The sequence below is a fragment of the Eleutherodactylus coqui genome, chromosome 4, assembly GCF_035609145.1.
Source record: "Eleutherodactylus coqui strain aEleCoq1 chromosome 4, aEleCoq1.hap1, whole genome shotgun sequence".
NCBI classification, from domain to species: domain Eukaryota; kingdom Metazoa; phylum Chordata; class Amphibia; order Anura; family Eleutherodactylidae; genus Eleutherodactylus; species Eleutherodactylus coqui.
The window spans coordinates 174,210,133-174,223,664 of record NC_089840.1 but is presented as its reverse complement, the minus strand read 5'-3'; positions in this window follow the sequence as shown (position 1 = coordinate 174,223,664).

Genomic DNA, 13,532 nt, shown 5'->3' with positions numbered 1-13,532 from the left:
ACTTCCCAGTTCCTTGGGTATCAGCGATCTTCTCCCTCTATAGCAACCCCCACGCAAGATTAAAAATCAACAACTCTCTGTCACAGGCGTTTGACATACGCAACGGGACGAGTCAGGGGAGTCCGTTATCCCCGCCCCTCTTTGTCTTAGCACTGGAACCCCTGCTCCAGGATATAAGAAGGCGTCCAGACATCGAGGGACTAACGATAGGTCGACACAGGCTATCACTAGCGGCCTACGCCGATGATATCATGTTCATAATAACTAATCCAAGAACAGGAATCCCCGCACTAATTTCCAGCCTAGAAACGTTTGGCTTTATCTCAAACTTTAAAATAAATTTTACAAAATCAGAAATACTGAACGTCTCTGTCCCCCTGAAGTATAGCAACTCCCTGAGGTCTGAATCACCATTCGTCTGGAAGGAACACTCAATTGCGTACCTAGGTATAAAAGTCACCAAGAGGATAGAAAATCTCTACACAACTAACATCTTACCCCTCCTGCTACAAACTAAGAATTTGCTCAACACATATGACCTACCATATTTATCATGGTTTGGGAGGAAGAATATTATTAAGTCATACGTGATTCCCATAATCACATATAAACTACGTATGCTCCCAATCCATATCCCTGGTTCATTCTTTCGGGCCCTCAACACATTGATATCAAAATATGTGTGGAAGGGGAAAAAGCCAAGGATAGCACTTAGTCTACTTTCCAAAAGAAGAGAGGAAGGAGGGATAGATCTACCAAACGTACACAACATATACAGAGCCATACAGCTCACATACTGGCTGGACTTAGTCCACCCAACTAGAGACCCCATCCTACAAAAATTAGCTGCCAATGCACATGGAGATACCATAGTGGAAGACTTATGGTCTCCCACCAGACACCGCTACATCGCCAAGAAATTCAACCCCCTCCTGAGGGCCCCCTGTGAGACCTGGGATACATTGAGGCCCAGCCTGGCGCCCGTTCCCTCTCCAATAGCACCCCTGAGCACTATATGCAACATACTTGGCATGGAGACTGACTCGAACATCAGGAACATGTGGTTGGGACTCGCAGACGCCAAAATAGCGGACGCCCACGCACTAGCTGATCAGAGCCCGAGGGAAGCGGGGCAGATCCTGACCACGAACCTTCGTGGCTCTTTCCTACATAAAGCACACATCAGTAAAACTACTGAGGAATTCCTAGAGCAGCATAAGTCCACTAGACCTTCTACCTTCTACGAAATTCTTCGTAGAAGGCGCCCCTAAAAAGAAACAAATAGCGAAAGCACAAAGAAATTTCATCGACCCTCCTATTGGGTACAAACCCGCGTTCCTCACCTCGTGGGAACTGGAACTAAACACCTCCCTACCCCCAGAGGAAATAAAGCTCATCCTGAAATTAGCGTTCGGTCTCTCTCCGTGCGTTTCAATGCAAGAAACCCATTACAAAGCTCTAGTCAGATGGTACAGAACACCACAATGGCTGTATGTACATAAGCTCGCCACCCACGACAGATGTTGGCGTTGCGAAGCTGCTGGCGGCTCGTATCGACACATCTGGTGGGACTGCCCGATTATTGTCCCGTTCTGGAGAGAGATCAAACGCGCCATAAAAAGCATCAGACCAAACTTTAGGCTTTCACCAGAGATAATCTTTCTGTGGAAGCCCTCACCGTACTTCCATCCCTTGAAAGATAAACTGATCGCCCTGCTCATAGATGCAGCAAAGGCACTCATCCCGACATTATGGTTGCAAAAATTGCCCCCTACTGTGACCCAATGGAAGAACAAAGTTGACCTGATCTACAACCTAGAGGAACTCACTAGTTGGAAAAGAAACACTCATGAGAAATTCACAAAGGAATGGGAGTGGTGGAAGCGCATCAGTTGAACCCTAACACGAGGCCACCCTCAGGCCCCCATCCGCACTCTCTCCTCTCGAGGAGCTTTCTCATCTCGGTGGAGAGCTCAGTGCCATGTCGCGTAGTGAGAGCACACCCCGGACGCTGAAGGAGACCCAGTGCGAGACTTACCAGGGAGGAGCGCCCGATGTGAATATCGGAACCTCCTGAACTCAGAGACATCAGATGACTGAGAACAAAACTTGTAAGAATATTCCCATGAGAGGCAAACTTGGAGGTACTATTCTTACCATTACACCCCCCCCTACCCACTTACCCTTACCCCCCTACCCTATGTCAATTGTTTTATGTGCTTTATGTGTTATGTGTGATAAACAGCCGTACGTTAGGCTACTTTATTTTGACTCCCCTGGGAAACCCTAAGGACAACAGTTTTGGATAAGCACAGTGTCCCCTAGTAATTTAGATATGTTCATTCACCCTTAGGGAGCACGGAATATGACCTGAAGTTGTCCGGGGCTGGGGTATGAAGATCGATATGTTATGTTTTGAATGTCCCTTGATTAGAAAAGCCGCACGTTTGGCTACTATATTTTGATAGACCCAAGATCTGATATGGACCACAGATATAAATAAGCTCAGTACCCGTGACGCATTTGTTAGAAGGTTTAATTGTTTGCAAAAGTGTACTGTACAAGACCTGAAGTTGTCCAGGGTCTGATTTTGTTTACTGTATTGAAAAAGCTTTGAATAAAGAACTGGAATTATAAAAAAAAAAAAAAAAAAAAAAGACAAAAGCTCAGAATATGCAGAGCTCATACATACCACTTAGAACTATGCCAACACACACAACTTCATAAAATCGGCAGAACTTAAAACCAAAAATCTGGTTTTGGGCTGGAAATTTTTGGGAAAAGTTAGGGCTCTTTTACATGGGCTGATAATCGTTTGGATTCCCACAGTATAGCTTTTATGCAAACAAGGAAGATGGAACAATACCTCTTCATCGCCACCTATTGGAAGGCAGCATTCCTGCAAACCAGTGTCAGACTCTTTATACAAGTCTTATAACAATGATTGAAAATTGAAAACTAAGCCATAACTCATACACAGACAGCTGTTTTGAGGGTTTTGCCCTTCTTCAGTGTGCAGTAGGCTTGGTGGGGAGAGGCCTGTGACATAGGTTGGGAGGGGTATCATCACTCCTTATTTGCATGCATGGCCTGATAAGTCTCCCCACTCACCTTCTAGGTATTCTCCTTGATGAGAAATGATACCCTTCCAGAGTTTTTATGCATGCACAGACTCAACAACGAACAATAATTCGTTTGCTTATCTTCTTTCATTCAGCTGATGCCTGTGTAAAACTGAACAGGATATATATGGTGAAAATCATATTCTTGCAATGCATCTAGCAACAGCAATGAATCAATTGTGTCCTGCATATGTGACTCCCTTTTAGGCGAAGGTTCTGGTTTCTTTATTGCACATACTGAAGGAAAATCAGGTATCATTGCCAGCCTTATCTATGTGCGAATCATGTGGTCACACAGGGCACTGGCCACCAGTTTGTAGGGGGAGCACCCAGCAGATCGCCCCCCCTTAGGTCTGCCTGGGCAGATCACCTTGCTACTTTGTATGGCAGTGCCTAGTGGAGTGAATCATCCTGCTCCTGGCTGTGTTTCTTCCCTGCTGATGTGACAAGGCATCCCAGTCGGCTAATCAGCGCTCCTACAAGACAGTCACTTAGTTCTGTTATGGTATTTATGTTATGAGTTTGGTTCTGGTATTGTACTTATGTACTGAGCTTGTTGTTGGTACTGTATTTATGTTATAAGCTAAATTCTAGTCCTGTATTTATTCACTGAGCTGTTCTGGTGTGGTTATACAGCTATTAAAGGGTGGATTGGGAACCCAAAGTGGCCCTGGAAAAATTACAACGTGGCCCCAGGTTGTAGCTTTGCTCAAACTAATAATAAGTGCAGTGAACACAAATAGGCAAGAGTCAACAAACTGCCAGCTGCAGCCACAAAGGTGGTAAGAGGGGCAAAGCCTATGCAGTGTGCAAAGCTGGCAGTAAACATATTTTATGCACAGGGCACGAAAGAAGCCATCTCACCCAAACTTACTCCACTGTGCCCTGCACACAACAGTATAGTGGAGAGCGGCTCCCCTTACACTAATCTGTGTATTTGGCTGCTTCTGCTTCACCAATCTGCAGCTTCTGCTGCATTCAGTGCCCACATAGCAGCGCTGTACAAAAATGTATAGTGTGATATTGGTGGTACCAAGCCTGATTTGCGGTGCTCACAGACATCTGTGTCCAGCGGTTCCTGCTGCATTGAGTGCCCACATCGAAATGTTGTACAGGAATGGACAGCATGATGTCGACACTAACAAGCCCAAACAAGGGGTTCCATGCATACCAGCTCCTGTACAGGGTGATGTGGTGGAGGATGCTTGCCTCTCAGATCAATGCCAATGACGAGAACGTTACAATCAGTGTCCTGGGATGGTCTATCTACTAGTAATACCACATTCCTCTTCTCCTACAAATCATGCCTTTAAACCATGAGATATTGATTTTTAGTAATTCCATAAAGTTTAATGTGCAATGCATTCTTCTAGTACAGAAAGAGGTAATAACGGGGCATACTGATGGCTTTTAGACAGCCAGATCTACACAAATCAGAAGTACAAGTGTGATCTACTATTTACAAAAGCAATGGAAGTGCCCAAACTGAAATGAAAAATACAAGTTCTGATGGGATCGGAATAAGAATATTCAGGAAAGAATCCCAAATGCCATTAGAAGTATAGTGAAAAAAGTCGAGTTTTCTTCCCGGCAGCTAAGACAAAGCCGTTCTAATGAGAAAGTAGCCGAGATTTCTCTTTCCGCCCGTAAACACAAAGTGTAAAATATGCAGTTTATTTGAGATATAATCCATCAAAAAAATCAGAATAGCAAATGATGAAAAGCAGCAGATTCAGTCTTTTCTCCGTTGTCTGCAGCTCAGAAAGGACATGAACCTTCTCATCAATCGTTAATGAGACAGAAATATCCCTGACAGTAACATTCAGAGATGTCTGCTCTCATTTATTACACCTGAAGCCGGAAAAAACAGCATTTTATTACTTGAAATAATTGGAGATGACAGTTTAATAACATTATGAAGTACGAAGCTTCGTCACCCCTGTTTGATCTACAACAGAACTTCTCGAATGTGAGGTGACCACAAGTTCTCGGTGAGGTGAAACAGGGGAGACAGCTCTGATACGTGCTATTTTATCTCATTTCTATGATTGCACCAATATCTAGTGCCCCCTTATTTTCCTTCCTCTCCAGGCACATTTTCAAGTTTTAGCCATTTGATATTAGTTGTCTATTGGTCTTCCAGCCCACATGTGTAGTGGCTCAGAGTCAGTGGGGCCCCTCCTTAAGTATGAATGCATTTATTTGTTTCTTGCTTATTGTATTGTCAGTGTCTTTGTGTTGTATGAATTTGACGCGTATTGCACCTCTGCAGCACTGAATGGGTTAACGTCTGAGTTATGTTGGGGAAAGTATCTTGTTGTCTGTCACGTGATCATGTTTGATATATATGTGTTTGCAAGGTGGATGCAGTGGAGAACGCCTGCGAGCTCCGTGCAGCTGGGACATCCCAGCCTAGACAGAAAGTTGGCTGAAGCTGGAGTGTACCGGTTTTGAGGAAGAGAGACTTTGCTCAGCTCTTAGAAGAGCACCAGGATGGAAGAGGCCAAGCGGATGCGTTGTGAATGCCCAATGTACCCAGACCTTTGTGTTAATGGATGGGAAGGACCGAGAGAGAATGAGGAGCCGCCATGCAGCGTACCCACTTTCCAAATGTGAGTGATGACTGGTAGAGAGCTGGAGAGAGAAGGAGAGTGGCTGGGAACAGAACCCCACAGATAACTAGACTGTGGACTCATCTGTAAACCTGTAAATTCTTCAAGTAAACGAGCTTCACCGACTGTTCCCGGTTTGGCTCTGAAAGTTAAACCCCTGTGTTTGGACTATTTATTGTTAATAACTCGATTCACCACAGAGGATGGGATGGTGGCATCACGAATAGCAAAAGGACAAAGGTAAACCACCATTGGGTTTTTCCTCTTTAACCCCTTAATGACGCAGCCCCTTTTTCTTTTTGCATTTTCGTCTCTTCCTCCCCCTTCAAAAAAATTGTAACTCCTTTATTTATCCATCGATGAGGGCTTGTTTTTTGTGGGACAAGTTGTATTTTTAAATGGTGCAATTTACTGTACCATAAAATGTACTGAAAAACTTTTAAAAAATTCTAAGTAGAGTAAAATGAAAAAAAAAAACGACATTCCGCCATCTATCAGTGCGTCTTGTTTCTATGGCACACAAACTGCAACAAAAATGACATAATATCTTTATTCTATGGGTCAGTACGATCACTACGATACCAAACTTGTATATTTTTTTTACTGTACTACTCTTTTTTTTTCAAAGACATTTAATTTTTTTCAATTATTTTCTGCCGCCATCTTCTGCGCGCAATAACTTTTAAATTTTTCCGTTGACATATTTGTGCAAGGGCTCATTTTTTATGGGATGTCCTGTAGCTTACGTTAGTACCAAATTTGGAATACTTACGACCTTTTGATTGCTTTTTATTGCGCTTTTTCTGGGAGACAGGGTAACTTAAAAAGTGCATTTCTGGCGTTCTTTATTTTTTTATTCGGACGACGTTCACCATGCGGGGAAAATAATGTACTACTTTGATAGATCGGACTTTTACAGACGCGGTGATACCAAATATGTATTTTTATTTTGTGATTTAGATATTTTAATTATGGTTATGGCAAAAGGGGGGGGGGGGGATTTCAACTTTTATTACTTTTTTTTTTTTTTTTTTACTATTCATAAAACTTTTTTTTACTTTTCTTTTAAGCCCCCCTGGGGGACTACAACATGCAATGCTTTGATCACTCCTGCAGTATGACGTAATGCTATAGCATTACGTCATACTGCATTCTGACAGGCGGCCTATCAAGCCACCCCACGGGAATGGCTTGATAGGCAGTCTCCCAAGGCAGCCCTGGGGCCTTTCAGAAAGTCCCCAGCTGCCATGACACCTGCACGGCTCCCCCGATCTCACCGCGGGGGGGGGGGGGGGCGTACGAGACCCCCTGAACAGCGTTAGGGGGATTTAAATGCCGCTGTCAGAACTGACAGTAGCATTTAAAGGGTTAATAGCCACGATCGGATGCACGGCCAATTGCAACTATTGCCAGCGGGTGTCAACTGTAATAAACAGCTGCCGCCCATGCTGTATGAAGAGAGGTGGCCCCCGACCTCTCTTCATACATACCCCGGCGTTCCAGGACGTACCCTTATGTCCTTGGTCGTGAAGGGGTTAATAGCCTGCCCGCAGCTCCTTGGACGGGTCCCTGGTTACCCTCCAAGTGGCAGACAGTAGAGCCACCGTGACAAGGCCTAAAGTCTTCCCCGCTGTCTCATAGGCTGGGGCTCGCTTCTCAGATGCTGCACGTGTACTTGCTGTTTATTTCTCAGAATATGTAATGTAGGGCCTTCGTATTAATCGAAACCCCACACATAATCAAACTACTCAATAGTGATGTAATTTGCTGTGAAAATGGGATTTTTCGCTCACAACACTGCAGCAGTATGAGTGCAAAGTGCTGGCCTTATGTTAAATCTGTATATTATTTATTGATGGATAGATTGATCATGATAAGAATCGTTGTATAGTAGAAAAAAATCAGCATTTTTAGGGCGGAGACACATGAGTGCAAAATACGCTTGCTCCTGGGCAACTTTTTTGCACAGCGAATGAGTGTACATCACGCACATGCCTGCACACTATACTGTGCATATTTTTACAGGCACCACTAGTTCACATGGGGGGGAATCACCCTGCCATATTTTAAATGGCTATTAAGCCGAACAAGGTACCGGTGCTCGCGGGTATGAGCAGCATTTTGCACATATCCATGTGTACACATGTCTGCATTTGCGTACCCACGTAGATTCCTATGGGCCTTACTGTGTGCAAATACGAACAAAATAGAGCAGGTCCTAATTTTTTTATGCCCACAAGAATCGCACAGGCAAAAAAAAGAAATGAGAATGAACCCATTGAAATCAATCAATTCTATTTTGCTTTTCGCTAACAATCTTTTTGGTGATCGCTGTGACTGAATGCTACAACAATCCCGGCCCGGACAATATTTTCCCGGCTGGTCTTCAGCGTGGAGCACACCAAAACAGTTAAACCCTCTTTTGGGTTGTACCTTGCAAATAGTTTGGTTCAGTGTGAACACTAAACTGGGGCTTTTCATCTCAGCTCAGCGCACTAAAGTTTTATCACCAGCTTCTTTATGGCTATTAGTCACTATTATACAGCAGTTTTAGGGGTATTGGTGAGGTTCAGAACCTGTTTCATATAATTGAATATTTTGTATGATGCTGTTGAATATTCCACCATGTGAAAAAATCCACACCGAAATCCATGTCTAACATACGAATTTTGATATGGTTTGAAAATGGCTTAATTCCGTCAGCAATTCATATTTGGGCACTCAGATTTTGGGCCGAATATTCTGGTATGTGTGAAAGTACCCTAACAATGTCCTTCTTCATGTAGGTTGTGTTGGAGGAGGGCATCCAGCGGCTGTCTGCCGTGTTGGTTCCCCATTTATGGAGTGTTGCCACTATGAAAGAGACTAAATATAATTTACACTATATGTACCCCATATTTGTGGGTCTTGTTGTCCTCTTTAGGGAATTAGATAGCACTAAATTACTGTGTATTGTCAGCAGATTGTTCTTTTCACTGTATGTGTGTGCATCGCCACTTCTATGAGTTTCCCATAGGTGATTGTCCTATGTTGAGTCGTTATACGGAATCCTCTTCCATACATCAAAGAAATAAGAAAAATTAAGATTAACGTTGCGCAGGCTATGTGCCCTTAGAATAAAACTAAGTCAAGCCTGTTAAAACGACTCTTGTGGCTAACGTGTGCCCGACAGAATCCTATGGGAATGTTACAGCATTCTGTACTTACGTCTGACGTAAGGCATTAATGTGATATGAATGCAGCCTAAGCTGTCACTTGCGAGCTCCATCAGGGAAAATAAATACAATGTTTATCACTATGGCTCTGTAGGGCGCAATAACGCCATACAATTACAAGCGTGCCTTGCAGTAAAGCTGACCTGTAATTGTGACCTTTAGGAAGAAGCTCCCTCTGCATGTTGGATTCCTGCTCATGATGATAGATATTTGAGTGTACGGTATATCATTTATGTATGTCCAGGGTAAAAAAAGGACTTTCAGATGACTTTCTGCACTCCAGGTTTTTTTTTTTTTATGGCGTTTCTCTCTATATTTTTCCTTTGCATTTCTAGTGCGGACGGATGTTTCATTAACCCCTTAAACTCGCTTGATTTTTGTTCTGGCGCTTTTTTGCCGTTTTTCAGGGGCACTTTTTCTGAGTCATTTTTAAAATGAATCATCCTCTAGGCATGGCATGTTTACTGGTGTTTTCTAATAACATTTTTCTATAGGATTTGAAAAATACCAGAAAAAAAACACGTTACCTTTGTAACAAAATAAAAGTTGTCACCAAAGAACTTATAACAATATTATGAATAATGTATGAAATTGTTTTTTCAAGGCAAAAAATGACACAAAAAAGCCTGTGAAGCAGGCTGCAATGTGAAGTACGTCGGCCACAAAATAACCCTCTAAAATATCATTCTCTCTAGGTGCTATTTTCCTCGCCATCCTGTCGCTTAGTAATAATAGTGATTATTAAACTCCAGCTGACTCCGAGCGGCTGCCCACAATTTTAGTTGATACAGTTTGTTCTGACATTTCACAGATGCTACTTTCTATAGGCATCTGATGGATGGCAGAACAAAGTGCAGAGAACCACAAACTCCATTGTAAACTTCAGACAGCAATTGGTGGCATCTATCGTCTCTGTATACCAGTTATACTGAACACTGCCCAGCCTACCATCTTGTAAATGGCCTCAAATCTGCAGCATTTCTAGGGATTTTCAAACTTGCCCCCAGGGTAGGGAATTGCATAGAAAGTAAAGCAGCCAATACTCATCAACCACTGGAACTCCCACCGATCATGAGAACAGGAGTCTCAAGTGTCCCCACATAGACAGGCAGTCTTGCATGCATACTACCACACAATTTAGTTCAATGTCACTGTCAGTCCTATTGAAATGAATTAAGCAGTAATGCACATGCATAACCACTAGTCCATTAATACAGGGACACTCGGGACACCCTGTCCTCGTGATCATTTAAGGTCCCATTTATTGAACCCCCACCTATCAAATACATTTCTCCTATTGTGTGGATAGGTGATCATTTTTTTTTGCATTGTAGCCACTCTATATGGCTTTTATAAAGTCCATTAGACTTTTAAGGCTCCTGATGTGACACCATGTAAATAGTCAAAATGTGTTATTCATGGTTTAGACTCCAATCTGGTAATGGGAATAATCCCCAGATCACCGACCCTTCTGAAGTCATCAGTGATTATAACATGCAATATTGTATCACTCAGGTTCATCTTGTACTCTTTTATGGAATTCACTATCACCACATCCTCACAAAGTGCTGTATTCTTCTCAAAGAGGCAAACAAAATAATTATATCCAATTCATTAAAATACTAATATTGAAAAATATTCATTTATAATAGACACAATTAAAATCACTTAAAAAGTGAACATAAGGGCGCTGACCACGGCGGGCAGCAAGCCCCAGATATCTTTGTCTTAATTCCCAGATTATAAGCAAGCTGCCAACAAGGCAAGAGAAATAATTTAAAAGACAATATAACATAATAAAGAATCATGTTTGGTGCATAAAGTCAATACGTGCTATAAAGGTGCGAAAAGAATCAATAGAGAAACTACATATAAAGTACCAAAAAAATGGCAAAGAAGTGCAAGATAAATCAATGCATGGGCTGCATATGAAAGGCACGACAATGCTGAGTATAAATGATGGTACGAGTTAGAATCAATACATCTGATCAACCGCTGCGTGGCAAAGAGCTCATGCAATAATAGCATGAGAGCAGAGAAACGTGAAAAAAAGGCAGGAGTCATCCAGCACTGCTGATGACTGCAAAGAGACTGCCAGTGATAGGAGAACGGTAGTTCTATGACTTTGTAAGCTATTTGTAAAAAATTTAAAAAGTCTGGACAATGCCGTTAACTACCAGCTATTTTTTGCTTTTCTTTTTTGATTTCTCCACTATGCTTTAAAAAAAAAAAAAATCGTATTTTTTTTTCCTTCAACGTAGCTGTCTGAGGGCTTGTGTTTTGCAGGACAAGTTGTGTTTTTCAATGATACCATTAAATGCACCATATAATGTACTGGAAAGCTTTTAAAAATATCTAAGTGAAGAGAAATGGAAGAAAGCAATTGCACCTCTTTGGGGGAATATTGCTTTTATGGCATACACACTGCAGCAAAAATGACATAACTATAGCCTGTGGATCAGTACAATTACAGTAATAGCAAACTTATGTCGTTTGTTTTGGTGAACTACTTTTAAAACACAAAGATCTTTAAAAATACTTATACAGTGGTGCCTTCGCTTACAAGTTTAATCTGTTCCGTGACGGAGCTCTTAAACCAAAACACTCGTATCTCAAATCAATGTAACCCATTGAAATGAATTGGAACGCTATTAATGAAGTAAACAAGGAACTTTGCCTGCAATACCAAGCCACTGCAGTGAGCATGGAGCTGCCTGCTTCCAGTATAAATAAGCTTAGTGCATGGAAACACCGGCCAAACAAACAGCTTCTGGGCAGCACCCCCCCCCCCCTCTTGATTTACTATTGATCGGCTATCCCAACTAGACAACCCCTTTTACAGTTGTGATCCAGGTTAGCTTCAGTTGTAGCTGCTGTGGTAGGTAGTCAGCTGTCAATGGCAAAAGCGCAAGCTGTGCATGAAGCACGCTTAACTTCTGAGCCAGCTTCATGCAAACCTCACACTCATACAGTGTACATGTACAGTAGATGTCACCAATGGGTTAATTATAGTATGACTGATAATTCTGGAAGGGGGTTGGGATGGCATGAATATTCTGATGTTCAGTTTTAGGCAGGGTGAGAAGGAGGAGGAGATATTGTAGTTGATGAAAGGTAACATCAGAGCCACAGAGATCAATGTGGGTGTTATCAGTTTAAGAAGGATGTTGCACTACAATACGGGTGATTAAGGAACACGAGGATTTATAATAGAAGGAAGTGGTCAATGGTATCATAAACTAAAGACAAGATTAAGATTATGTGTCATGTGACTTTAGTAGTCATGAGGTTGTTGGTGACTTTGGTAAAGGCGGTTTAATTGATGGGTGTGACCCTCAGTCTATGTTGTAATCTTATTGGAAGACAAACTTTAATCACTATTAACTTGAGTTTCTGCTCTCTGAAACTAGTCAGTTTCTCAGTCTGCATTATGCTTTCACATGGACCCTAGAAAGGAAACTGCCCAGAGGGGGATACAGAATCTCCTATCACAGTTATTGATAATGATCATACAGCCCCTGCTACACAGTCATAATGAAGGAGATCATAGCTCATCTGTATACGTATGGTCTATAGCTTATTTAGGTGAATATAGAAGCTAATTATAATTAAACTGTCTCTCTAATAGGCAGAAATGACACAACCTCTAGCTAATGCTGTGCTGATGCATCATGGGATTGATTTGAAAGTGAAAGTAAAAAAATCTCATCATAAAATGCCCGATAAGCATTAGACAGGGAGCTGAACTGCATAGAAGTGGCTGCAATTCACAAAGAAGACCTCCAGAATGTGACAGGCAATCAGGGGCAGGGATGGAAAAATGTTGTTTTTTTGGTTTTTTTTTACCAGCATGGCCTTTTAAATAAGGTTTACAGGTAATATTCAGGAAGATAACATGTAATATATATTATAAGCTTTTTTTTGTAGTTTGCTTTGGACATGTAGAATAATATTATAGCAATTCATCAAAAATGTACTAAATGCCTATCAGTATTCATATGATTCACACAATACTTGTATAATTGAGATGTGATACTGATGTTGGCCCCCCTTAATGTGCTCTTATCAAGCCAATAAAATGAAATCATCCTTAGTATTGTTGACACTCATGCATGGATTAGATATTATCATCACACTGCGTGTCAAAGCAGTTTAAACATAATGGGGGAAATTAGTATGGGCTGGGCTTAGTATGATTTTCCCCAGCGCACAGTGCGCTGAATACATGAAGAGACACACACCTGTTCATGTATTCAGGGCATCCCCGCACCTCTGTGCGCCTTTTCAAAAATGAACGTTAGGTCCGACCTGGTGTACGTTTCTGGTATAATTTACAACAAGTGTTTCTGGAATAAATTATACATAAATCTGTTGGTCCAAGCTGGTGATGCCCCCTCCCAATAGGCTCCACCCACATTTCAAAAATATGGGAGTCCGGCGCAAAATGAAAAAAGTTGCTAATTTGTGTGCAAATACCCACTTGCACAAAAATTAGCAATTTTTTTATGGCAGAAGCTGGCATAATAGCGTATTGTAAAAGTGCCCCATTGATTCTTCACATTAGTTCCTTCTTTTAGGGAGAC